The sequence below is a fragment of the Ailuropoda melanoleuca genome, chromosome 13 (assembly GCF_002007445.2).
Source record: "Ailuropoda melanoleuca isolate Jingjing chromosome 13, ASM200744v2, whole genome shotgun sequence".
NCBI classification, from domain to species: Eukaryota; Metazoa; Chordata; class Mammalia; order Carnivora; family Ursidae; genus Ailuropoda; species Ailuropoda melanoleuca.
This window is the reverse complement of record NC_048230.1, coordinates 80,990,404-81,015,890: the sequence shown is the minus strand read 5'-3', so window position 1 is coordinate 81,015,890 and position 25,487 is coordinate 80,990,404.

Sequence of the window (25,487 nt, the reverse complement as noted above, 5' to 3'; positions counted from 1 at the left end):
TAATGAATCGTTGAACACTACATCAAAAACTAATGATGTACTATCATATGTTGGCTAACTGAACATAATAATAATTTAAAAAAACCATATAAGATGACAGAAGCCAATTCATTTCCAGATATTTGTAACAGGAAATACCACTGATATAAAAAGAAAACAAAAAACCCCAAATTTCAAAAATCTGTGCTTTGTTCCTATACTTTGAATCCAGAATACCTAAAATATGTTCAGTCAAAAGAGCTACATAGAAATTGGAAGAAAATGGAAAACACAAATAAAAGAATTCACAAAAATGACCCAAAAAATTACTAAATTGGGTGGTCTCAAATTTCCACTAGAGAGGCCACTTCTCATCCATGGACAGTATCTGCTTCTGACAGTTAGGCAACCATCATTAGAACTTCCAGTATTTCCAAGAAACCAAAAACTAAATATTTATATAAAATCTTCTAATTACTACATGTTAACTATTTCAAATTTTTGAAATATATAACTAAGACCAGCACTGTATAGGCCAAGCAATACATAATTACAGGTTTCATTCCTCCATTGTCAATCGGACATGGCCTCTGGCCTTTGGAAATGAAGGCATCAAGAGATTCGGGCTATTTTAAGGCCAGTCTTGGTCATAACTTACTAATTGAAGTATTGTACAAGCTAGACCCTACACCAACATGGAGCCATCCAGGTCCCTCTCATAGACAAGAACATCCAAGCTCTGTGACAAGTTGGCCCCTACAAAGGCCCATCTGGTGGTATCCCTTGAACAAACAGGCCCTTCAAAGAAGTCCTAATAATTTTCTTGTTAGCAGCATTGCCTAACTGAATTATCAATACACCAGTCCCAGATGATCGATTTAGGGGTCATTTTATTTATTCCAAGAAAGTGTGCATGGCATTGCCTACCCCAAACAGAGCATACCATTGTGCCGCTTGGCAAAAGCAAACATCCTTTCCATGAATATTTAACTAAAAGCATTGCTTATCAGTATTTGGCACAACTTGGACTGACCCTAACTTTCTGTGTTCTGGAACATGCCCTACAAAGAAGATGATCAGAATGTTTCTGACTTTGTCTTCATAGCCTGAAACTTTCTGTTAAGCAGTTTGAATTCAGATGATTCCCTCATGTCTTTTTTTCCTGAGAACTAAATTCAAAGTATCCTTACTTGTGAGGACTTGAGAAGTTTATCTGATTTATCTTATGATAGAACCATCGGTGACAAAGGTGTTTTTAATAGGTATTCACTATTAAGTAAAGCAGCTCATCTTGCCTACAAGTTGAAGTGCAGTGTTGATTGTGGGAAGGATCTTTGTGAGTTGAAATTAAGGTCTAATGGTGGTGAATGCAAGAATATTTTCTTAAAAAGGAAAAGAAAAAAGAAAGATAACATCCAATCAGACCTACAAGCCATATACCTAGTTTTATGCACACATTGAGGAATGTTCACCCAAAGTTTTCCTGCCCCCAAGTAATTTCTTTTCTACCCTAGCAAAAAGTACCTGGAAGACTCATCTTTAATCACTTGCCCAGGAGTGTGTGTGTGTGTGTGTGTGTGTGTGTGTGTGTGTGTGTAATTGGTGGTTAACATAGTTGGTGGTTGAGTGGTTAAGAGCTTGTGTCCCAGTTTGCATGGATGTGCTGGAGTACTCCTATTATACCCATTGCCCTGGTATCATAAATAATAGTGCCTCTTTTCATTCTCAAAAATATCCCAGCTTAACATTTTTCCAAAGAAAATAAAAATGCTAATTTGAAAAGATATATGTGTCCCCATGTTCATTGCAGCATTATTTACAATAGCCAAGACATGGAAACAACTTAAGCGTCTACCAACAAATAAATGGGTAAAGAAAATGTGAGATACACACACATACACGTGCATGTACACACATATATATTATTCAACCATAAAAAATGAAATCTTGCCATTTATGATAACATGGATGGATCTTGAAGGATTATGCTAAGTGAAATAAGTGGAACAGAGAAGGACAAATACCATCCTATCTCACATAAATGTGGAATCTTAACAAAACAAAACAAGCTTATTGACACAGAGCACAGATTGGTGGTTGCCAGAGGTGAAGGGTGGGGGGGTGAGTAAAATATGTGAAAGAAGTCAAAGATACAAATTGCCATGCCAAAAAGTCATGGGGATATAATGTACAACATGGTGACTATGGTTAATAATACTCCGTTGTAGAGCTGAAAGTTGCTAAGAAAGTACATCTTGAAAGTTCTTATCACAAGAAAAAAAATTAACTATGTACGGTGATGGATGTTAATTAGACTTATTGTGATGATCATTTTGCAATATATATAAATATTGAATCATTACACTGTACACCTGAAGCTAATATGTCAATGATACCTCAGTTAAAAAAAAAAAAGAAAGTTGAAGAAGAGGAAAAATGTCCCTTTTGGAGAATAAACTCTACAGTCACTCTAGGTATAAGTCATTCTAGGAATGGGTATGACTCTGCTCTTTTCCAGCTATGAGACTTACATGAAACTCCCTCCTCGTAAACTCTAAATGTCATCTGTAAAATGAGAACAATAGTAACAGCTACCTCTCAAGGCTGCTATGAGGATAAAGTTTGATAATACTTTTCAAATGTTTAACCTGCTACATAGTAAATGCGGGATGAATTTTAGCTATTATTCTTTGAAGTTCTGTCATCTGAGAAGAAATTTATCATACGGGGTTGAACCAGCATCAGCACAAATCACTCCATCCAACTTAAAATACTTTAGGTAAATAGCATTGAAATAAATGCCCAGAAATAACTTCATCACAGCTCCCACAATACAACACAAGAACATTTAAAAAAAATAATAAAATAATAATAATAATAATAATTAATAAATAAATAACATTCATCAACAAATATGATATGTGTGATTGCTGGGCCACCAGGAACTCATTGGGGAGGGCAGACTTGCCTCGGGTGCCATGATACAGAAGACAGGGAGATGCTGTTCCCGCAGATGTGCTCAGGTTTTTAAAGGAATCAAACCTGGGGGTCTGCTAGGCTCCTCTGCTTCTCTTCCTCCCCATCTCTTGCAGCTGTAAGGAATCACCCTGTCTGTCCTGACCCAGGGTCAGCTGTGGACTATGCATCAGCCACGTGACTGTGGAGTTCTTGTCCTGCCCCCCCACCCACAATTTACCTTCTGGAGTATTTTCCCAGCTTCATGTTTTCAAAGTGATGCCCCATGTTTCTCCACCAGCGATGGAGAACAAGGCCCAAATGTAATTTCAATTACAGCAATAACAAATTCATGAGGGCCCAGCCCTTGCCATCTGTCTGAGGACTTTGTCAGGCCCTTTATTGGTCATGATGAATACCGTTTCACCAACCACCTAAACAAATGAGAGTGAGCCCATGGGTTTTCTGCAAAAGACAGAAGATCAAATGAAGAGTGGAACTGTCTGAATCCCCAGCACACTGGCAGAAGTAAAATTTATCACTTGGCATTTGCATAATTCAGTGAGATTCCTCATTTAAAGGCTGACAAGGGGAACTGAAACAGTGTTGATTGGAAACTAGATGGCAGATTCTTAAATTTTAAATTATCAGTCAGTCTCTAAAAAGTACAACGTCTCCATAGTGTAAGGACTTTGGTATCAGCTGGTGCCTACGTATTTTGTGTATATGGATACATAAGTAGAATAGCTAACAAGTACTAAAGACACCCCATGTACCAGGAATTGTGCCAAGCACATTGTCGCATTTAATTCCCATACCCACTTTATGAATTATACCCAATTTATAGGTGAGGATTTGAGGCTCAGAGCAAGGCAGTAATTTGTCCCACGTCATACAGCTAGAAAGTCCTACTTATGAACTACAAACCTGATCTATCTGACTCCAGAATCTATGGACTAATCACTGCCCTAACCATAACCCCTTGCACATATACCACACACAGGGACTTTCATTTCTGTCCTGTTGTGAACTGGTTTGTGGCAAATCAGCCCATCTCCAAAGAGGTAATGGGAATCCTAGCTGAGCACAGGCCAAGAAGCCGGCAGAGTATGGAGCTGAGGGAAATGTGGAACGAACCAGAGTCAAACAAACAGATAATCTGCCAAGAGGCCAACCCACTGGACAAGCCCAAGAATTAAGCCATAATTGATGGGGCAGAAATAGGGCAGAAATGAGGAATCTAGCCCCATGGTCAATTTAAAATCTTTATAATAATAACTGCTAACATTTATTGAGTACTTAATGTGTGCCAGAAACTATTCTAAGCATTTTTGCATGAAATTATTCATTTAACTCTCGACATTGTCTTGTGCCCATTTTACAGATGAGAAAACTGAGTCACAGGGGTGTTAAGTAACTGGTCCAAGAGCACAGGAATTATAGGTAACAGAGTTGGCATTTGAACCCAGGAAGTCTAGTTTAGGAACACAAACTCATAATCCTTCTTTAAGGTATGTTCTATGCTCTCATTTTCTTGGGGGATTCATGGTTTTTGTTGACATTTTGTGTAAAATGAAAAAAAGCTCATAATTCAGTTTATGAGCTCTCTTGATAAATAAGTACTATTCCTCTTTTTAGGATACAAGAAATTGTCTACAGTTCTGGTTAAGAACAAGTTTTATAGCCCACAGTAGCCAAATCACTATTTCCAAGATTATGAAAGTCATACTGACTGCTACCAATATTCGTGGCAATAAATCCTATTCCCAGTCTACTTCTTTCCAAGTGACATCTGGAGCTCAAGTGAAGTCACAATAGGTGCCATCTCATCATTACATATCGATATAGTTCTTCTGAAAAAACTGGGAACACTACCCAAGGCATAATAACCCTCATAAATAATCTATCAACTTGAGGACATTAAATGTAAAGAAAGGGTGATCCCTGACCTTCCACTCCCTTTAATGGTGCTTCATTAGTCTTACAAATGGAGGCAAATTCATAATGGGGGGAATCAATTCTGCCACTAGGAAATAATTAAGACACATACATCAAACAACAGCTTTTTTTTTTATTCTTTCTAATTAAGTGATCCATCCCAGAGGATTCCTAAATTGTTCAGGGTAAATATAAATTACACTAACCATGACCATTTTAAGATCAATGTAGAGTTCTTGATGTTTCCCTTGTGCTTTTCCTATACTTTTCCAAACGTTGAACTACTCTTCTGATGATGCATCAAGAAACTAAAAACCTGGATTAATTGGGCAAGAATACACTTAATCCCCCACTGGTAGCCCCACAGGTGGCCAAACCATCTGCCTGTCTTATTGAAGAAGCAGTCACAATGACAAAGCTGACATCTTGGGGAAACACCTTACCATTCCACCTGCAGCTCCACCCTGCCCTTGGACTTCAAAATACCAGCAAATATAATATCTGGCTTAGAGATTAGTGGATCAAATTTTAAAAGACATGTCTTATACCTTTTGCCAGGCTGCCTTACCCTTCCCAAGATATCACCTCTGATGTCAAGAGTTTATCACAAAGTCCATGGATAGGTTTTTGCCATTGTCTAAGGCCTCAGCCATCAGTAGAATGGAACTTCTGGCTGTTAGGAGGCCAACTCTGGCTCTTCTAAAACCTTTGCCTAACTTCTAAATCAACTCCGGGATTACATTCAATTTTGACTAATGAAAATTTTTTTCTCCCAGAAAACTGAAGCAGGGCCGAAAAGCAAACTAAACGTATATGACTTTTTTTTAAATGCATCTTTCTTATGAGATATAAAAACCAATATTATTTTACTTTAATATGACTTTGTAAAATCCTTATAATCAACAAATGATCTACACCTTCAAAACTCATCAGACAAATGTACAAGAACATCTTGTCTCCATGGACAGAAAGCAGAAAGCAAAGAAAAGAACGCTAGATTTGGAGGCAAGATGCTCTATTCAAACCCTGGTTCCATCGCTTTTTCATTGTGTGCCTATATATCCACAAAGAGAGAGACTTCCACCATTCATCTGAGTCTCGATGCCTAGGACAGTGCCTGCCATGTAAATAGATACTCCATAAGTATGTGAATATAAATATGTGCCTGAATGAATGGGTCAGCGAATGTTGTTCTCTGGAAATCACATCTTGGAACAAGTTTTGAAGACTGGTGTCTTAGGTTGAGCCCTCCAGAGCAGATCTGAGGAGAGGGTATTTATAAATGATTTATTAAGATAGTTCTTAAAGTTCAAAGAGAAACTGCTAAGCGAATGAGAGAAGCAGGCAAGGAAGAGGACACACCAAGTAAGAGTGTGATGTCAGTGACATATGGCCTCAGCTTGATCCTGTGGGGAACTTGAGGTTAGATCAGGGAAAGGAGCTGAGTTTTCAACCTCCCTTCCCCATCAGTTATGGGTTATGGGCTACATTGAGAGATGAAAGAGGGCAAGACTCTGAAGATCGAGGTGCAAAAACAAAGCACACAGAAGCTGGGGATGGCACATAAAACCACAAAAAGTGACCCAAGGGGATCTGCTCAGGGCCTTGGCAAAGTCCTCTACGACTAGTCTGCAAGCTTTTGTGCTTCTATGAACCAACACTGAGGAATAAAACATCTAGTGCTTTAATTTTGCAAAGGACATTCTCTCACATGTTCAGGTTTGATCCTCAAAGCAACACTGTATGACAGACGCAACTGGAAGTATAATTATCTATTCATGGCAAATAAAGGATCTTGACCCAGACAAGAAAAATGACTTGTTTCTGGTTAAACTAAATCAGCACAAATAATATTATCTATTATAGAACAGTAGCTAGGGGAGAGCTGAATTTATTTGCTCAAGGTTATAGGCACTGGGAGACACTGGAGATTTTGATGTTTCTATAGACTTGGAGAATGCATATGATGGGAGTTGTGGCAGACAGAGGAGAAAACATTCTAGATGAGAGAAAAAGAGAGGAGGGAAATGCACAGGATAACCATTAGAGTAACAGAGAGGCCTCATGGAAATGGCATGTGTAGGGGTGATGAGCCAACACTATGGCGGTCTTGAAAATACCAGTCATAGTCATTGGGAATTGATAAACTACTACCAGAAAAAAAATCAATCAGGAAAAGCAAATAAATTGCTGAGAACAGAGTCCAAAGATGATGAATAGCTCCAATAGTCTAAAGGGGGCAAGGTGAATTGTCAGTTTCCCTGTGTGAGTTGATGAAGATCTGTCCCAAAGTGGTAGCAATGGGGAAGAGGACGCAGACATGAGAGACAGGGGAAGAGACCACCAGTAGTGACCCAGTAGATGGATGTGAGAGTTGAAGCAGAAGGAAGAGTTACAAAGCAATCCAGCCTTTTGAACTAGGGGATGGAATTTCTAAATTCTTAAGTTGAATTGTGTCAGATTCCCTTTTCTATAGACTTATGATATATTCACCTCTTTTTCTGGTCTGATTTACCACAGGCTCAAAATGACTAGTCTACAACCAAAGGTGACAGGTGGCAGAGCACCTTGGGGCCAGAGCTAGAATGAGAATCAAGGTATTCTGACAAGTGACCCTGCAGGTGCTCCTTCCCTTTAACCACAGACCTGGACATGAACTCATACATCACTGTGAAGAGACATCTGACAGCAGCTATTGTAAACGTTCAGCAAATCTCTAAGGTTGAGTGTCAATTCCTGGTACCATACGAGGCACCTTAAAAAGTTCCAATGAACAAATTAAATGGGAAAATATAGGTGAACCTGCTTCATAGATTATAATGGGAAATAACACTTGTTATCATTTTTTCTGTTTTAGTAGTAGTATCTCACCCACATAACTTACAAAGCACTTTAAAATCACTGATTTTATTTTTAATATATTTGTTTTTGTATCCTTTTTCTGATGGCTAACATTTTGTCTTGTGCATGTCCCCATACCATTATACTGTGTTAGCACTGCATGAACATCCATTATGTGAATACACAATAATCTAACCATCTTTCTCCCATAGGAAATTTAGGTTAGTTCCAGTCTATTCTTTATTCTTAAGATTATTTACTTACTTATTTGAGGAAAAGAGAGAGGGAGAGAGCAAGCACATAAGCAGGGGAGAGGGGTAGAGGGAGAGAGAGAAGCAGACTCCCCGCTGAGTGGGTAGCCCAAAGTAGGGTTCAATTCCAGGACCCTGAGATCATACCTGAGCCAAAGGCAGACACTTAACTGACTGAGCCACCCAGGTGCCCCTATACTCTTAGGAATAATATAATAATATTATCTATCTATCTATCTATTATGAATAATAATAATATTATTAAACAATGAAATATGATATCAACAAATTGAAACTGACTCCTTAATATAATCTAAAGGCCTGAGAAATTATTGAAAGGGGAAAACTGTTATAAAATGTGTTATTTATTGGGTTGTCTAGGAATCACCTGCAAACATTTCCCATAGCATCAGTCATAGCCATATTCACTCAAATTTTACACTCAACAAATGGAAAACAGTCATTGTTCTGATTAGGAAGACAAATCTTTCAAAGAGAAGCTATTGATAAAAGCCTAGACTGCTTCATATTTATATATACAAAGGAGCTTATGATCATCTGTTCACACTATTTCACCTAGTTACCTACACAGAGAACAACTGTCATTGAGTTGTCTGGTTGAAATGTCCCTGTTGACAGTCTTTAAGCTTACCCTGGCTGAAGAAAATTTGAGTCACCAAAAACAGAGTGAGCTCTTCACTCATAGTAAAGATGTACCAGAAGAACACATGACTAGCTTAGCGTCACTCCTTTTAAAGAAATATCCGTGTCTTTTTGTCTTCAAACTCAGGTTCATCCTACCTAATCTTTTGTTGGAATATGATAATTGTTCAATTTAAAAAAACCTTTCCATCCCTATCCTGTTTGAAATTGAAACCATTGAATTCTAGGATAATTAGCATCCAGCCTCCTTTCTCTTTCCTTTATGAGATACTCAGAGTCCTGTCTCAGGCTTATACCCACTACTTTGATCCTTTTCATAGACAAAATTGAGAAGGTTCAATGGGTCTAAGTGTCTCATTTCAAGTCAAGTATTTATAATAATAAGGGGAAAGAGTCATTGCACCGTATTCCCAAGTTCAAAAGCATTTCTGTCACTTTGAGATTAAAAATAGATCAGACTTCACTATATTTTAGCAGAGCAAATCTATTGCATACACCCTCAGGAGATAGTTTTTCTTAAAACTAGAAAATACACTAAATTACCAAGTATCTTTTCATATACAGCTCAGGTCTGTGGTATGGCGGGAGGACTCAAATGAGGTTACTGGATGTCAGCAGCCTTTAAGAAGAGCACTATATACATCTAACTTTACAATCCAAGGTGGAAATGTGAGTCTTAGCAGGAAACCATCTCCTTATAGGTGTAGAATATTCCAAAACACATGCTAGTTAAATTTACTGATGGTGTGCATATTAGTGGATCCTGGAAGGGAAAAGATGGCATACACAAACTAAGGAGAATTTAAGGAAGGGACTGTTTACAGTAAGTGGGCAATGTTTAGAAGACCAACAAGAAATGGCAAGAGAGGGAGCCCGTTTTTGGCTCCTAAACCAGAAAGGCAGTTACTGGAATGCTGAAGGATTTCTATAGGAGAGGGCTGCCTGACAAGGGCCATTGCCTTTCATGGCGGGATCAACAAATGCATGGTTAGAGGACAGGGAGGAAGCCAGGAGAAAAAATATCCCATCATTATCCTCCGGTCCTCTCATTTCTTCCTCATTTCTTCCACTGACCAACCCAACTAGAAGTCAGAGGAGGTCCACAGGGGTCAGAGTAAGGTGGATAATATGGCAACGGATCTAAGTGGAAAATGGAAGATACCCAGTATGCTGTGGAATGTCAGGTTCTGCTTTAAGCAAAGGTGAGGTAAATGGTTTGTCCCTGATACCTCCTAAACCTTTGATAGCCATCTCTTCCTAGTCTATGCCTGATCCACTGCCACCACCAGAAGTTCACTATCATCCTATGTTGCCTACATGACTATCCATGTCTCCCACATGTCCCTGACACAGGCTCGTCTTCCTTGAGTCACAGTCCATTATTTCAGAAGGACACAGTCCTTATATTTCCACTTTACATCTTTCTACATTCTAATCCTTCAAGGAAAACTATTCCTTGTTAAGTGGCAAGCCAGCCAGTCTAATAAATACTTCCATACAAATGTCTAATATCACTAATTGCATAAAATCATAGGTCCTAGAGCTAGAAGACTTCACAGAAATGATTTCTGGCACCATCAGAATATTTGATATAATAACATGAACATTTTGTATAGGGGGCAACAAAGCCCTAACAATGTAAGGTTATACACAAAGCTTATATGCAATCCAACTTCAGACAAAAGACATTTTCAATAAAGACCTTCAGGAAACCCAGTGAATCCTAAAGTGTGGTACTCACCTTAATTAGGTGCCATTCACATAGCATCAAGAACATTGAGTCACATGATCAGAAAGTGTTTGTTTTTACACTCATCTCAACAATTGATTATATCACAGAGAAAGACTTGGTTTGGAGTGAACATCTTAATCTTTCTTAAAACACTAGCTACACTCCCCTTTTAACAAAGAGAAGCATCAGATATAAACTTCTTTTTCAGGCAACTGTTAGTAGATTTAATTTGATGTTTTATTTCCCTTGAATTTTAATCTTGTGTCACCGTTTATTTCATGATGAATAATAATGACCTTCAATTTATGTTAATGACATTAAAGTCTTTTTCACACAAGTTTATTTTTTATTTTTTTAATTTAAATTCAATTTAGTTAACATATAGTGTATTATCAGTTTCAGAGGTAGAATTTAGAGTTTCTTCAGTTGCATATAACACCTAGTGCTCATTATCTCACATGCCCTCCTTAATGTCCATCACCTTACCTCCTTCCCCACCCCCTTTTCTTCTATAACCCTCAGTTTGTTTCCTATAGTTAATAGTCTCTAATAGTCTGTCTCCCTCTCTGTTTCCATCTTATTTTACTTTTCCGTCCCTTCTCCTATGTTCATCAATTTTATTTCTTAAATTCCATATGAGTGAAATTGTATATTTTTCTTTCTCTGACTGACTTATTTCACTTAGCATAATACCCTCTAGCTCCATCCATGTGGTTGCAAATGGCAAGATTTCATTCTTTTTGACATCTGAGTAACATTCCATTTTATCCATTCATGTGTTGATGGAAATCTGGGCTCTTTCCATATTTTGGCTATTGTGGACACTGCCATTCTCTTAAACATTTATTTATTTATATTAGTTGGGAGAGAGAGAGAGGGAGAGAGCAGTGGGGAGGGGCAAAGGGAGGGAAAAGGGAGAGAGAAACTCAAGCCGACACAGGGCTCAATCTCACAACTTCGCTATCAGGACCAAGAGTCAGATTCTTAACTGACTGCATCACCCAGTGCCCCAAATTTTAAGTTTAAAGTTTAAAGTTTTTAAGTTTAAGTTTAAAGTGAAGTGATTTAAAGAAAAACGTATGTAAACAATAGTACAGTTGTTTTTCAGAGTAATGTTAAAAAAGTATTAAGTGTTAAGGGAAGCAATGTAGTTTGGGAAACATGGCTTTATTCCAAGGGGTTTTTTATCTATAATCCTATAATTTAGATATATATGAATTTCAGATAATGTGTGTGTATGTATTGATAATGACAGGCAGATTTCTAACCACGGCCCTCAGTATTCCTCAGTATACATGCTCTGTATAATTCCTTCCCCTGAGCGCAGGCAAAACCTGGGAATGTAATGAGATATCACTTCCATGACTATGTTATATTATACAGCAAAAGAGATTTTTCAGATTATAATTAAGAAACCTTGTGGCACCTGGATGGCTCAGTTGGTTAAGAGGCTGCCTTCGGCTCAGATCATGATCCCTGGGTCCTGGGATCGAGCCCTACATCGGGCTCGCTGCTCAGTGGAGAGTCTGCTTCTCCCTCTCACTCTCCCTATGCTCTCTCTTTCTCAAATAAATAAATAAATAATCTTAAAAAAAGAAAAGGAAAGAAACCTATCAGTTGACTTTCAGTTAATCAAAAGGGAGATTATCTCAGGTGGGCCTGACCTAATCAGGTGAGCCCACAGAAGAGATAAGAAACGGCTACAGATGTTTTTCTGATAACCTAGAAGCAAACAGCCATGCTGTAAAAGCAGAGGGCCATATGGCAGAGACCTAAGAGCAGCATCTAGGCATTGAGAGTGGTCTATGGCCAAGAGCTAGCAAGAAACATAGACCTAGGTCCTACTGCCATTAGAAAGACTTCATTGACAATTATTGAGCTTGGAAGAGGAACTTGGGTTTCAGATGAGATACCAGTTCCAGCTGACACCTTCATTTCAGCCTGTTAAGATCCTGACCAGAGGGTCCAGCTAATTTACATCCAGACTTCTAATCCACGGAAATTGTGAATAATAAATTTGTGTTGTTTTAAGCTGTTAAATTTATTATAATTTGTTATAGTAGGCGAGATACACACACACACACACACATATACATACAAATACTCAAACCCTTACAATGTAAAAGAATTTAGGAGAATTAATTGGAGGAAAGCCTTACGGGAGCCTTCAGATTATACAGAAATTATAGTACTACCTACACCATATAGGTAGTATTATAAAACTGCCTACGAAAACTAGTCATCATTCTTATGACAAGTAGAAATCATTGAACTTTCAAAAAACTCTCAGGAGTCTTCCAGGGCACTGTGTCACACTTCACCCTGCACACAAAACCCTGAATTATCTTATGAAAACACATACCTACTGGTTCAGTAGGTATAGTTTGGGGCCTGAGATTCTGCATTTCTACCAAGCTCCCAGGTGATGCCAATACTGTTACTGTGAGTAGTAACAGTCCAGATCCGTCCCTTTTTTCCTAATAGGGCTTTATCTAAGCCACAGCAAATGGTTTCCTAACAGGGTTTAGAGATTATCAAGGTGATACAGCCTCCTTCCCAGTACCCAACACAGCCAAGAGGCCTTTCTATTCACAGTCCATTCAAAAAGTGAAAAGGTACTGGGACTTGTCCATCTCAGAATTTAGATAACCAAGACTGAATTTAGCTGTACTTCTCTGACACAGGGCAGGTCACCATGAGACCGGAAATCTTGTTGAAATGTACACCCAAGATTTGCAGCCTAGTCTAACCTCTATTCAAACTTCTGAGACTGTGAAATTAGGCTGGAAGTCTCCACATTTATTATAGGATTCCTGGTATTTCCTGTTTCCAGTCAGGCTAGCAATAGCGTAAGCACAGTCTCGTGGTTTTTGGTACTTCCACTGACCATCCCAGCTAGAATCAAGAAGAGTAAAGTAGCACACAAAAGATACAATGTTCAAAACACTGTTGTGGAGAAATTCCATTTATGTAACCTCCGAAGAGGTTTCGTTTGGTCCTCACTACAGTGGCAGAAGACAGGTAATTTCTTCAATTACATAAAATCACATGCCTGGTTTTCCTTCCTATCCCCTGTCACCTTCTAATACATTTCATTTCATAAGATTGAGTTGAATTCTAAATCTTGAGACTAGAAGGGAAGTTTTAGAGATTACCTGTCTGAGCTATTTGTAGTAAACTAACCACCATTGAATGCAAACCTGCTTGCTGATTTCTCTGAAGTGTGGAATAAACTGATAGTATTTCCAAAAGAGACTGGATAGTCTTATTGATCAGTGAGAAAGTGTTCTTGCTCATGCTGACTGAGGAGAAGAGCAAAAGAGCTAGAGAAGAAGGGATCTGGCCAAAGCCAGGAAAGGAGGAAACTGTGGTTAATTAAAAAAAAAAAAAAAAGCTGAAGATACAGACTACAAAGATAATAGACTGCTCAGGCAGCCAGACAAATCCTTGAATCAAGTAGTAGACATTTGTCCAGACCAAAAGAAGGAAAATAGTAAAAGTGATCTTTAGAGGGGCGCCTGGCTGGCTCAGTCGGTTAAGCGTCTGACTCTTGATTTCAGCTCAGGTCATGATCTCAGGGTCATGGGACTGAGCCCTGCGTCGGGCTCTGCACTGGGTGTGGAGTCTGCTTAAGATTCTCTCTCCCTGCTTCCCTCTGCCCCTCCGCCCCCCCCAACTCATTCTCTCTCTTAAAAAAAAAAAAAAGTGATCTTTACAAAGCCACACCCTCTTCTGAAAATTACCAAGTATTTCTTTGTCAGGGCCTAAATCACCAGTATTCCTTGTCAACGCTGGAGAAGCATTTAGCATTACACTTACGGAGACTGGCCTTATTGAATGTGTACATTTTGGCTCAAGGAAGAGCTAAGAGGTGAAAAGGAACTGCTTTGGGGATGTGGTGACAGATACAAAGTAGAGTTCCCATGACACTGACCAACCTTGGACGGCAGCAGCCTGGGAATTGGATACCAGGGTCTTCTACCTGATGGACCTCTCTCAAGCACATCTCCAAGATTCGAGATCAGAGGTTGGATAGCCTAGAGCCAAGACAGGGCTGATCCTTGGTGCTGCTTTTGGAAAGGTCTCTTCTTTTGCTCTTGAAGCAACCTTGGCACTATGCCCCAAAGCCAATCTCAATGCCCAATATCCAGGCTTGGCCTAGGGCAGCAGACCTAATGGGTCCTAATGCTGAGGGATGTGTGGCAGGTGGGATGAATTCTTCCTTTAAGTTCCCACACTGCACTTTGTAATAATATCACTTGCAGCACAGGAGTAGAAATAAATGTACCCAGACAAATACACATGTGCAAACATACACACTATACAAAAGATTCACAAAGGTGTGTACATTCATATATACGTGTGTGTATATATATGTTTGTATTTATGAATGTATGTTCACTTCTGGTAGCATAGACATGGCCGAAGGCTGAAGTGGCTCTAAGGAAACAGTCACAATACTAGCAAGGACCAGGAATTGAGGAAGAAGACTCAAGAGTACAGACAAGATGGTAGGGCACTTGGAGTGATAGAACTCCTACACAAGATGGAAGGCCTGATGCTTGAGACCCATAATCCAAATTCTTGGCTGCAAATTTCCTAATAACAATCATACCCATTTACAAAAATCAAAGTTCCATTGACAAGTCTACCTCAGAGTTCACTGAGTCGGGTGCCTCTTATCCATCCATATGCCAATATGCCTGGGTTACAGTGTGCCCTGTCCTCTTCTTGGAGGGGACTTTCCCTCTGCCAGCATCACATTGTTCAGCACTAACCAGACTCCCCAAATCTCCATGTTTGCCTCTGCTTTCACAATGTCAGTGAAGAAGGAAGGAGAAATAAAACCACTTAGAGAAACCACAAGTCTTTGCCTCCAATTACTTTTGCTTCTGTAGCTCTGATGAGCTTCAGTGTAAAACCAACAAGCTGTTGCAGTAAGAAGTTGGGGTACATTGGTTAACAATTTGAAACTCCATACAAGATGGCCATAAGGATCAATAGAAGTAGAAAAAAAGAAATAGAAAAAGAAAAAGAGAAGAGAAATTGTGCCTTACTCTGTGTCAGACAATGATAAACAGACCTCATGGCTGCAGGGCTTCTCTGTGCCTTTCATCTGTGTGCCTGTCCACCTGCTTCTTGACACTTGGATCTATCCCTTACTCTTAACCTGCTCTCTTTAGTATACAGGGATGGCTTGTACAGGGTAAATACCCCAGATTCCCTTGAGTATTTAGTTTCTAACTAGGATGGGGCATTGGAAAGCACTGGCTTTGGGGGCTAGAGCAGAAGACAGGAAGAAGCTAGAATATTTCTCCTCTTCTCTCTTCTTTCTTTTTTAAAGATTTATTTATTTGTTTTAGAGAGAGAGAACATGTGCGGTGGGGAGGAGCAGAGGGAGGGGGAGAGAGAAACATAAGCAGACTCTGTGCGCTGAGCACAGAGCCCAAGGTGGGCTAGATCTCACCACCCATGAGATCACAACCTGAGCCAAAATCATAAGTCCAATGCTTTACTGACTAAATCACCCAGGCACCCCTCCTCCTCTCTCTTCTTTGAGTGGTTCCTCGGACAGAGGTTGAAATTCTGCCATGACTTCATCTCTTGCCAGGTGGGCTTTCCTCTTAGGACCTCTATCCCCACAAGCAACACCTGAGCTCTGCTAATACTGCCTCTCTGCTCTGTCATCCAGTCCTGGGCATGGTAGTGTCTTCCTGCATTGTTCATCTTTAGACTGCCTCACCTCCCCTGGTCTTCAGTTCTTCCAACAGCTCTCTAGTTCAGTTCCTATATTAAATTCTATCAAACTAACTTCTGTGGGTTTGATTTTCTTGAAAAACCATAATGGATACAACGTAGTGACTTGTTTTATGACTCTCCAAGAGTAAGAATGAACATACCCAAGAACATACCCATATTCCCTTCATTGTTGTGACTATGTATTGACACCCTGCAGAAGGTGGCAGATCCTATTAAGATACAGTTGCCTATTTTCCCAGTGTCTACCTCCTAAACCCAGAATATTTTTGCATGAAATGAAGGACGCCTTCTAGGATATTGCATAGCCTCTGAAGGCCAAAGATGACACAGCTAATCCCATTATCTAAACCTCCAAAAAGGAGGCTTGAGAGTAAGCATCCTGGTACTGAAGGCTAATTTCTAGAACCCACATGGCTCCCACAAAGAATCAAGGTCTTTCATAGGAGTCAATGACTTTGCTCCTCGAAAGTCCATTTGGAGAAGAGTATGGTCTACTGACCCCCAGAATCAGGCCCTCTGGGGTTGGCTCAGCTCTCAATACTACTTAGAATTTTACACAGTATTTTCTATCTTCAAAGAACTATGCAGACATTAACCAATTATTCTGTTCTTGGCCCCATGCCGGGTTACACTATCAAGATTTGACAAACTCTTTGTACTCTCTGTAGTTCTGTAGGAATGTAGGTTTGTCTATCTCAATCAAAACTGAAGCCAAGCTGGGACCTTTGGCTGAAGGAAGCCTTGGTGATTTAATATTTAATACAAACATCCTGTCCTCATAAACTGATCCTCTTTAACAGAAAAAAAATGTCATTAGAACACAGTCGAGCAAAAAAGGAAAAAGTATAAACTTTGAAAAGAACAAAATAGTTAATGTTTGGAGATGTTAAAGTGTTTTCAACAGACAGTTGTGCAGCTGTGGTAACTTTGGAGAGGGGCTTTCACTTCAGCGCCTGTCATTTGCCTATGGGTGTGTAGTAGTAAAGGTTTACATTTTGTTTATACTGTCCATGATGTGCAGATATTTTCTTTCCCTTTTGAATTTCCTCCTTCTTGCTTCCCCTTTGAGACTCTTTGGCCTTTCAGGCAGTGAGCTGATGAAGAGCAAGAGAGAGATTACTCCTAGAAAATAAAACTGCTTAAAATGAGATCATGTAATATGTGGGGAGCTGCAATCTGAACCTCCACAGCTTGCCCTTTCTCTAGCCTGATGTTGACCTAGACGACCACCTTCTCCCTCTAAGCCTTCCTCACTGCCTCTTCTAGAAGTCATGCTTCAGAAATGGCCCTCTGTGATGGAAATCAAGGCAACTGGCTACCAATGCCAGAACTTCACTGTGGCAAAAATATCCCCACTTTTCATCAGACTTCTGAGCATTAGATATCTGGAGTATAACCAAGACCCACCAAATACTGCTTGCCATCTGGTCTTGATTTAAAAGCCAACCACATGGCATTTGCACTTCTCATTGACTGACAAGTTCAATTGCAAACCAACCTTGGCTTTCCCACCCTGCTTGTCCATAGCAAGCTCCATAGGACTTTAGATAAGCAATTTTGGCACTGAAAATGCTCATAAATATCCTACCAGGGAATGGAGCTATATGATCATCCTTAAAATATAAAGGGTCAACCCTAATAAAATTATGCCACAATCAAAGATAGAAAAAAATGGAGACAACTTGGGTTTCAAATAGCATTAGCAGTCAACAAGTTGCTATTTCATGGTGGGCACTTGGTGATTAAAGTTTCCACTGGATATTCAAGCACTGTTAATGGCTGACATTTACTAAAGCAAAGAAAAACAGAGGTTTGTAAGAATCCCAGAAAAATTCCCTCCCACAGATTCCCATGCCCATGATTCCATTTAACGATGTATTGAAATTGTATTCTTACTTCAAGCCTTGACTCCAGTGATTCCAGTTTTCAGTAATTCCTTTTGTTTCCTATATTATTTATCCTCTGTCTGTCTGCCTCTTTGTCTCTCTCTCTCTTTCTCTATCCTGTCTGTCTCTCTCTCTATATAGTATACTCCATGTCATGCTGCCTTCTAGTATTATATCACTACATAATTTATTATTTTTTTGTGAGCATGTTTTGTCTTTTTGTCTAAGCTTGGGGAAAGCAGCAGAACCCGAGACAAGGATGTAAGTATCTCCTGGAATGGTCCAACTGCAAGGAGGAAAGCTAGAGCATTTACCCACCAGATCCTGACCCCACCGGTTGAATGTTGCCCCAGGGATATTGATTCTCCAGCTCTTCTGAGTGGCACTTACAAGCCAAAAAAGCTCCCAGATCTTGGCAGAAGGCTCTGGGGCAGAGCAGAGAAAGCCATGAAATACACTGTTGAAGTGAGATGCTGACAGCTGAAGTTGAATCTTTAGTTTGTGGCACTGTCTCCCACATGTGTGCTAAACTCAGAGGTGGGACGTGGGTCTGTGATGCCAATACCAGAAGCATTTTCTCTGCATCTCTCATGCCAACTTTCAAGTTTCTCAGGGAGGGGTGGTCTTGCCTCACTTGATGCCATGCTCTGTGCCTAACATAGCACCAGATATTTGGAAGTGTGATAAATATTTCTGATAGGATCCAGTTCAGAATAAATCAATCATGTATTCCCCAATGCCTCTTTCCTCTTTTCCTATCTTTCTTATTCCTGATGTTACTTGCCATCCTTTTAATTTTTTAATAACAAAAAGATAGTTGAGCTGTGGTAAAAAGAGTATTGAAACTTAGAAGGCAAAGGCCTGGGTTTGAGTCTTAGGTCATCCTTAAACTGAGTGACACTGGGCAAATCAAAAAGCCTCTCCAAGCTTTGATTTCCAAATCTGCAAGATGCCTTCCCCTGGGGTTAATGTCAAAATGAACATACATCTGTGTGAAAAGCACTTGGAAAACATGGAAATATACGCATATATAAGGGACATTCCTTGTCCTCATCCCCATGGCAAACTGCTTCCTAAATATCCACTCTTCAGTTAGAAAGTTCTGAGCATTTCTAACTGCCAGGGAGACACAGAATATAGGAAAGTGATAAAGTCTGATCATGGTGCCCAGCCTGCTGACAATCTCTGAGCCATTTCACAATTTCTGGTCAATACCAATCTTCCTAGAAGAGTGGCTCTCTCCAGTCCCCTTGAGTAAGAAAAAACTGACATGAGAAGAACTCTAAATCAGCCACTTTTCTGAGATCCCCTGCTTACTCTTCTAATTAAGCCTTCCTTTTATACAATGTAGGTAACTGTATAAGTTACCTACTACCACAAATAATGCCTATATAACAAACCATCTCAAAAGTTAGTGGCTACAAACATCAATCATTATGAAAAAAAACATGGATTGATAGATGAATAGAGGAATGGATAGATGGATAGATAGGTGATAAACAAATACAGCAAAACACTAGGAGGTGGGTATATGGCTGTTAACTAAAAAGTCAGCTCCTCTTATGTTTGATATTTTTCATTAATAATGGAAAAAAAAACCCTAAGCATTTCTTTAGTTCACAAATATATGGGTCCCTGTGCTCTGAACAGGGCTGATTTTGGCTGGGCTCATTCATGGTTCTGCCCTATATTACCTGGTAGATCATAGGAAAATCACATTGGTCTACGATGGCCTTTACTGGAATGGCTCTCCTCCATGTTTTGTTTTGTTTCGTTTTAAGATTTTATTTATTTATTTGACAGGGAGAGAGGCAGTAAGAAAGGGAACACAAGAAGGGGGAGTGGGAGAGAGAGAAGCAGGCTTCCCGCTGAGCAGGGAGCCTGATGAGGGTCTCGATCCCAGAACGCTGGGATCGTGACCTGACCCAAAGGCCGATGCTTAACAGCTAAACCACCCAGGTGCCCCCCTCCTCCATGTTTTATCCTCCAGCAGGTAAGCTAAGATTTGTTGTTCACTTAATAGTCACAGAAATGCAGAGAACAAATGGAAATGTGCAAGACTTCTTGAGTCCTTGGCTTAGAAATATCACTCTTTGGGGCACCAGGGTGGCTCAGTCAGTTGAGCATCTGACTCTTGATTTCCATTCAGATCTTGATCTGGGGGTCATGAATTCAAGCCCCATGTTGGGCTCCACGCTGGGTGTGGAGCCTACTTAAAAAAAAAAAAGGAAAGAAATGCCACTATTACTTTCACTGCAAACAATTGGTCAAAACAATTCATAAGGCCAGCCCAGATTCAAGGGGTGGGGATATAAATTGGAAGGGTAAAGAATTGGAATCATTTCTGCAATCTACCGCATCCATCTTACTGGTTGCTAACCACTGTTACAAGGCAATGGGGCCTCTACAGTCAGACTTACACACTCACCCAATTTTGATCACTCACCAGTAGTCACATATATAGCACATTCACAGTCTAAAAGCCCTCAGACCCAAGAGGAAAGGGATGGTACTTTAAAATTTGTATGTTGTTCAGGTGAGGTTGAAGCTTGGGGAAAGTCAGTAATTGCCCTCTTGAAGCAGGAATCAGGAAGTGAAGGTACTACCATTCACATGCAGGTTTGAGGTCCTGCTACCCCCAGCTATCTCCCTCATTCAATCCTATGACTTGCCTTAAACCCATAGGTCTCCCCCTGCAACCTCTTTCCTGGTGCTTCTTGAGGAATACACTGCTTCCCCGCTTCCCTTCACTTATTGCTTGTGGACTATCTTTTATAAACTAAGATGAAGTCACTGACCCACCTTTCCTAGAAATTGAGCCTTCCCTCTGCTCAGCAGACATATCCGGATTCTTGGAGCCAGACTTCTGCTATCTTCTGGTCCTCCTCATATTTGGAGGAATTAGGCCAACGTGAGCAGTATTGCCTTAGGTTAGAGAATAAACAGTCTCTTTGTGCTGAGTACTACAACCACACCTGGGGTGAAAACTCCAACATTGTTAACATCATATTAACAGACCACTGGTCAGACAGCTGACAACAGGAGCAATGGCAAACATAACACTCTAAAAGCGGGAAACCTAGTAAGCATTGCCCTCTTCAAAGCCAAGCCAGGTGGAGGGTCTTTCAACAACCTTGTGTTACCAGCCTCAGTAAAGAGAAGCAAATGATGAGATTTATTTCCTAATAAGGACCATTGAGTTATTAGTAAGCAAGCTATGGAATCAAGCCTTTCTTGTTAGCCACTTGGCAAATTCAAAGACTATGAGGTTTATTCGTTTTTAATTAGCCTTTTCATTACATCATTAGTGACTTCCCCACCACTGCAGTCCAGAAAGAGCAGAAAGGTATAATTTTATGGTGTTTACTGATCATGCTATTTGATTAAAGATGACTGCTAGGCCTGCCTAGCATTCTTAAGAGCTGAGGAGAGGGTGAGTTAGAGCAAGGAATTAGAAGGGGTGAGAGGTTGGACATCAGGGAAAAGCAAACCCTTTTGGCTCAAAGTGAATGAAATCAGACTCCTTCCTCCGTTCTGCTTGAGATAAAAGATATTAGCATGGCCTGTAATGGGACATCCTTAGTTTATTAAAAATAATAATAATAACAAGAGGAAGAGGGAGAAGTGGAAAGTGAAATATTTGCAACAATGACTCATTTTCTATCAAATCATAGGTCAGAGTCAGATGATGTCAGAGATGTATCCCATACCCACCCTAAACACAAATCAGACACCTTTATCCACTGGACCTCCATTTAGATGCGAAGAGAAAATGCTGGTGTAGTGACTTACTGAGCCTGAGAAGAGTGACTACCTTACATGTGCCTCCATTTCTCCATCTGTATGTAACATGGGGGGTTAAAATTAGGTCCTTCCTCAGATGTCTTCCATCACTAACATTACAGGACCCCAAAGCCAACATATAATTCTTGCCTTCCAGTGCTGCTACCAGTACTGAGTCTGACTATAATCCTGGAAGGTTGGCATCATTCTAAACCCTGTTTTATTATGAAGCCACCTAAGACACTGGTTCTAAGACTTGCTGGATTCTGTGCTACTCACAGCAGGGACAAAAGGAACAGCAGAGGCATCCATGGGATCTTGTCAGAGAGGCAGTCTCAGGCCCCACCTACACCTGAATCTGCATTTTAACAAAACCTCAGGTAATTCATACTCAAGTTACAGTTTAAGAAGCAGGGCCCGAGGTCACAAAGCCACTAAATGCTAAAGCCAGAGGTGAATTCAAACCCTCTGGTATTATATCCTGTGCTTTTTCTACCCATACCACACCCATGATTCCTTCTTCCAGAAGAAAACTGGCCCTTGTTAAACTCTTATCAGCTTTGGTCAGGATGCCAAGCTAATCTCCAGATACCCTCTGCAATCTCTGAGGTGCTCTTTAAACCCATTACACACCACCAGAATTGTTCCCTGGATGGCTCACAGCCTGCCCCCACCCCCAAGTAATTAAGTTAATCTTGGATCCAAAATGACAGTATTGCAATGGCCTTGGAATTGAAAAGAACATTTTTTTTCTGTCTATGAAAAGATAAAGACAAATACAGAAACAACAACAACAACAACAACAAAAAAAACACTTTTGTGGATGATGGGGTGGCAAAGGACCACGACAGGCACCAGGAAGAACTTTCTTCAAGGACAGTTGCCCTTGGCTTCTCTCCTGATGCTTTGCTTGGAAGACATCAGAGGAGACCTCCACTTAGCTGTGAATAGTGACGGTCTGGAGACCCCCAGGCAGACCAGCCCCCCATTAGTTGGGTTACTCTGGAGTTGTAAACATGGTACTTTCCCAATCTGTTTTCTAAGACGAACTGTATATAAAGCATGTGTGTGGCAGGAGATGATAGCTCGCTTGAGGCTTTCAGCAATCGATGTTTACAGACTATAATGGAAACCACAAGTTTCTTCTTTAACTCAAGTCAGTATACATTCCTTCAACCCGCAGGCAAATTGGAGCGGGGAGGGGGGTTGGGAGGGGTTCACAGTGAGTCATCATTTCACATTTTTTAACAGCTTAATGAGCATCTAGAAATGCCTTATTAGCCAGCAATAATACAGAGTCTTTTTTTACCCCACCAAATTCAGCAATGACCCTATTTGGATGTGGAATTCCTTGAACATCTACTTTAAATGACACCCCTCATGGAAGGTGAGGGGCTAATGTCTCTACCACAGAGATACAAACAAAAGCATATGAAAGGCTCCACAACTGACTTCAAGTTAATAACTTTCCCTCATTTTGTCCCAAGTTTAGGAGGGGAAAAAAGTTATTTCTTGTAGGTTCCATTATCCTCTGGAAAGCCCAGCCCAGGGTGCCTGGAAGAAACAAGAGAATTCTCAGATCTGCAAAGGAGCTCTCTCAGCCAAGATTCACGGTGCTAACAGACAGATGGTAAATATCGCTGGGGTTCTAAAGCCACAGCTGTGTGCCTCTGGATTTCTCAGATCTATGTGTGTGATCATTAAAATATTTCAGATCATCTAAAATAGGAGTCTCTGTGATCTTGGCAACTTCGGTATTCCTGACCCTCTTTTATATTTTTCTTTCAGGGGCCACATGCATAATCTGGGTAAAATAACCAGGAAAAGTACAGAAATTCCCAGAGCTACTTATCATCTTGAATGCATGTGTGTTTGTGCATAGACATTTTAACGCCATATTAATTAAGTCATTAGTATTTCAATATCCATTTGGTAAGTGAGAGGGAGAAACTGATTTTTTTCCAAGTTTTGTCTTGAGTCCCAAATAAATAAATTATCTTTTGTCTTTTCACTCTTCTTTCTCCAATCCTCTTTAATACTATAGGTCAAATTTTAGCTCCCAAGGCAATTATAAGATCTGAAGGGTCCCATTTGTCCTTTAGACAAAATTTGCATCTTTTAGACCATTTGTGCCAATTCTGCATGACCCTAGAAGGAGATTGCAAGAGTCACCCAGTTTCATGAGAGGAATTCTGTGAGATTTTTCTTCTTGAATTTACAAAAGTTAAATGCAAGTATATCATTTCTGGAATGATGCCAGAGTACATGACCTAATATCTTATGCACATTTCTTCATGTCCCTATAGATTGGTGTTAAAGCTACCTTCTGTTTCAGAGCAAACATCCATTTAAAGATAGAATTGTAACTCCTGTACGATCTGTAGCAATTGGGAAAAATATTCCTATTATATAATTCTATGTCAATGAAATTGAAGTCCATCTCAAGAGAATCTGGGATTCTTATGACAGATGCTGATAAAATAAAGGATTAAAGAAGTAAATCCATTTTTAATTCCTTCCTAAATTACATCTCCTTTTACTGGGCAAATTCTTCTGAATAAAGCTAATTCCCCTTTTAAAAAGGTCATCTCTGTATATTTATCATTCAATCTTGTCTAAATGTGTTACAATTTAGTATACTTTTCTGAAGACTCCCTCAGGGTAACTGCATGACTTTTAGCTCAGTTTCCAGCCTTTCTTTTCCTTTTCTGGAGCAAGAGGAAAGGAAAATCAAGTCATGAGTCCTGTGGACTCTGGACCCCATAAAGGAAGTTGTCAATATATGCAAGTTGATGTGTGGACAGAGCAATTTCCACACTTGTCTTTTCATTTATTCGTTTGTTCTTCCAGGAGATATTGGAAAATCTAGGATATGTGCTAAGCTAGGTCTGAGTGGAGTCTGGTGTATAAAACTGGCAGAATCCATGCATTCAAGTAGCTTCCTTTTAACAGGTTTTAAAGGGTGGATGAAAATGATTAACTCAAAACAATAAACAAATTAGTAGAAAAAAATATCCAGTGGTATTAAGTGCTATGTGGACTTCACTTGGATTTTGATTGGAAAACATGGTAAAACACATCTTTTGGTCAACTGAGGAAAACAACACATACTATGCATTTGATGATATTAAAGAATTAATGTTAGTTTTGTTCAATGATAGTGGTTTTGTCCTGATGTTAAAAAAAAAAGAAACATAATGAAAAGTCCTTATCTATTAGACATATACTGAAGTGCTTACAAATAAATTTGCTAAGATTTGCTTAAAAACTTTCTTGGAAAAAATAAAGAAGTGGATATAGAGGAAACAAGAGTGTTAGAAAGACAGTGGTGGTTAGAGCTGGGTGATGAGCACAAAGGATTCACTCAACTATTTTCTCTACATTCATGTGCTTTGAAAATATCCTTGAAAGATGATGATGAGGATGATGATGATGATATATTGCCTGGGTGTGCAGGGTTAACATTCCTGAGCATTTATGGTATGAAAGCTGCTCTGTATACATCACGGTTGTGGCTACTCCATAGGAACAGGATGGACCCCCGTGCAAAATTTGGTTCAGAGATGGAGAATGATGATGCCACACACACACAGAGCAAGAGGGTGTGAAAAGATTTAATACTTACTTGTGAGTCTTTAGGGGGAAAGCAAGGCAAGGCCCCCTAAGCTGGTTTGTGCTGGAGCTGCAACAGGGCAAGAG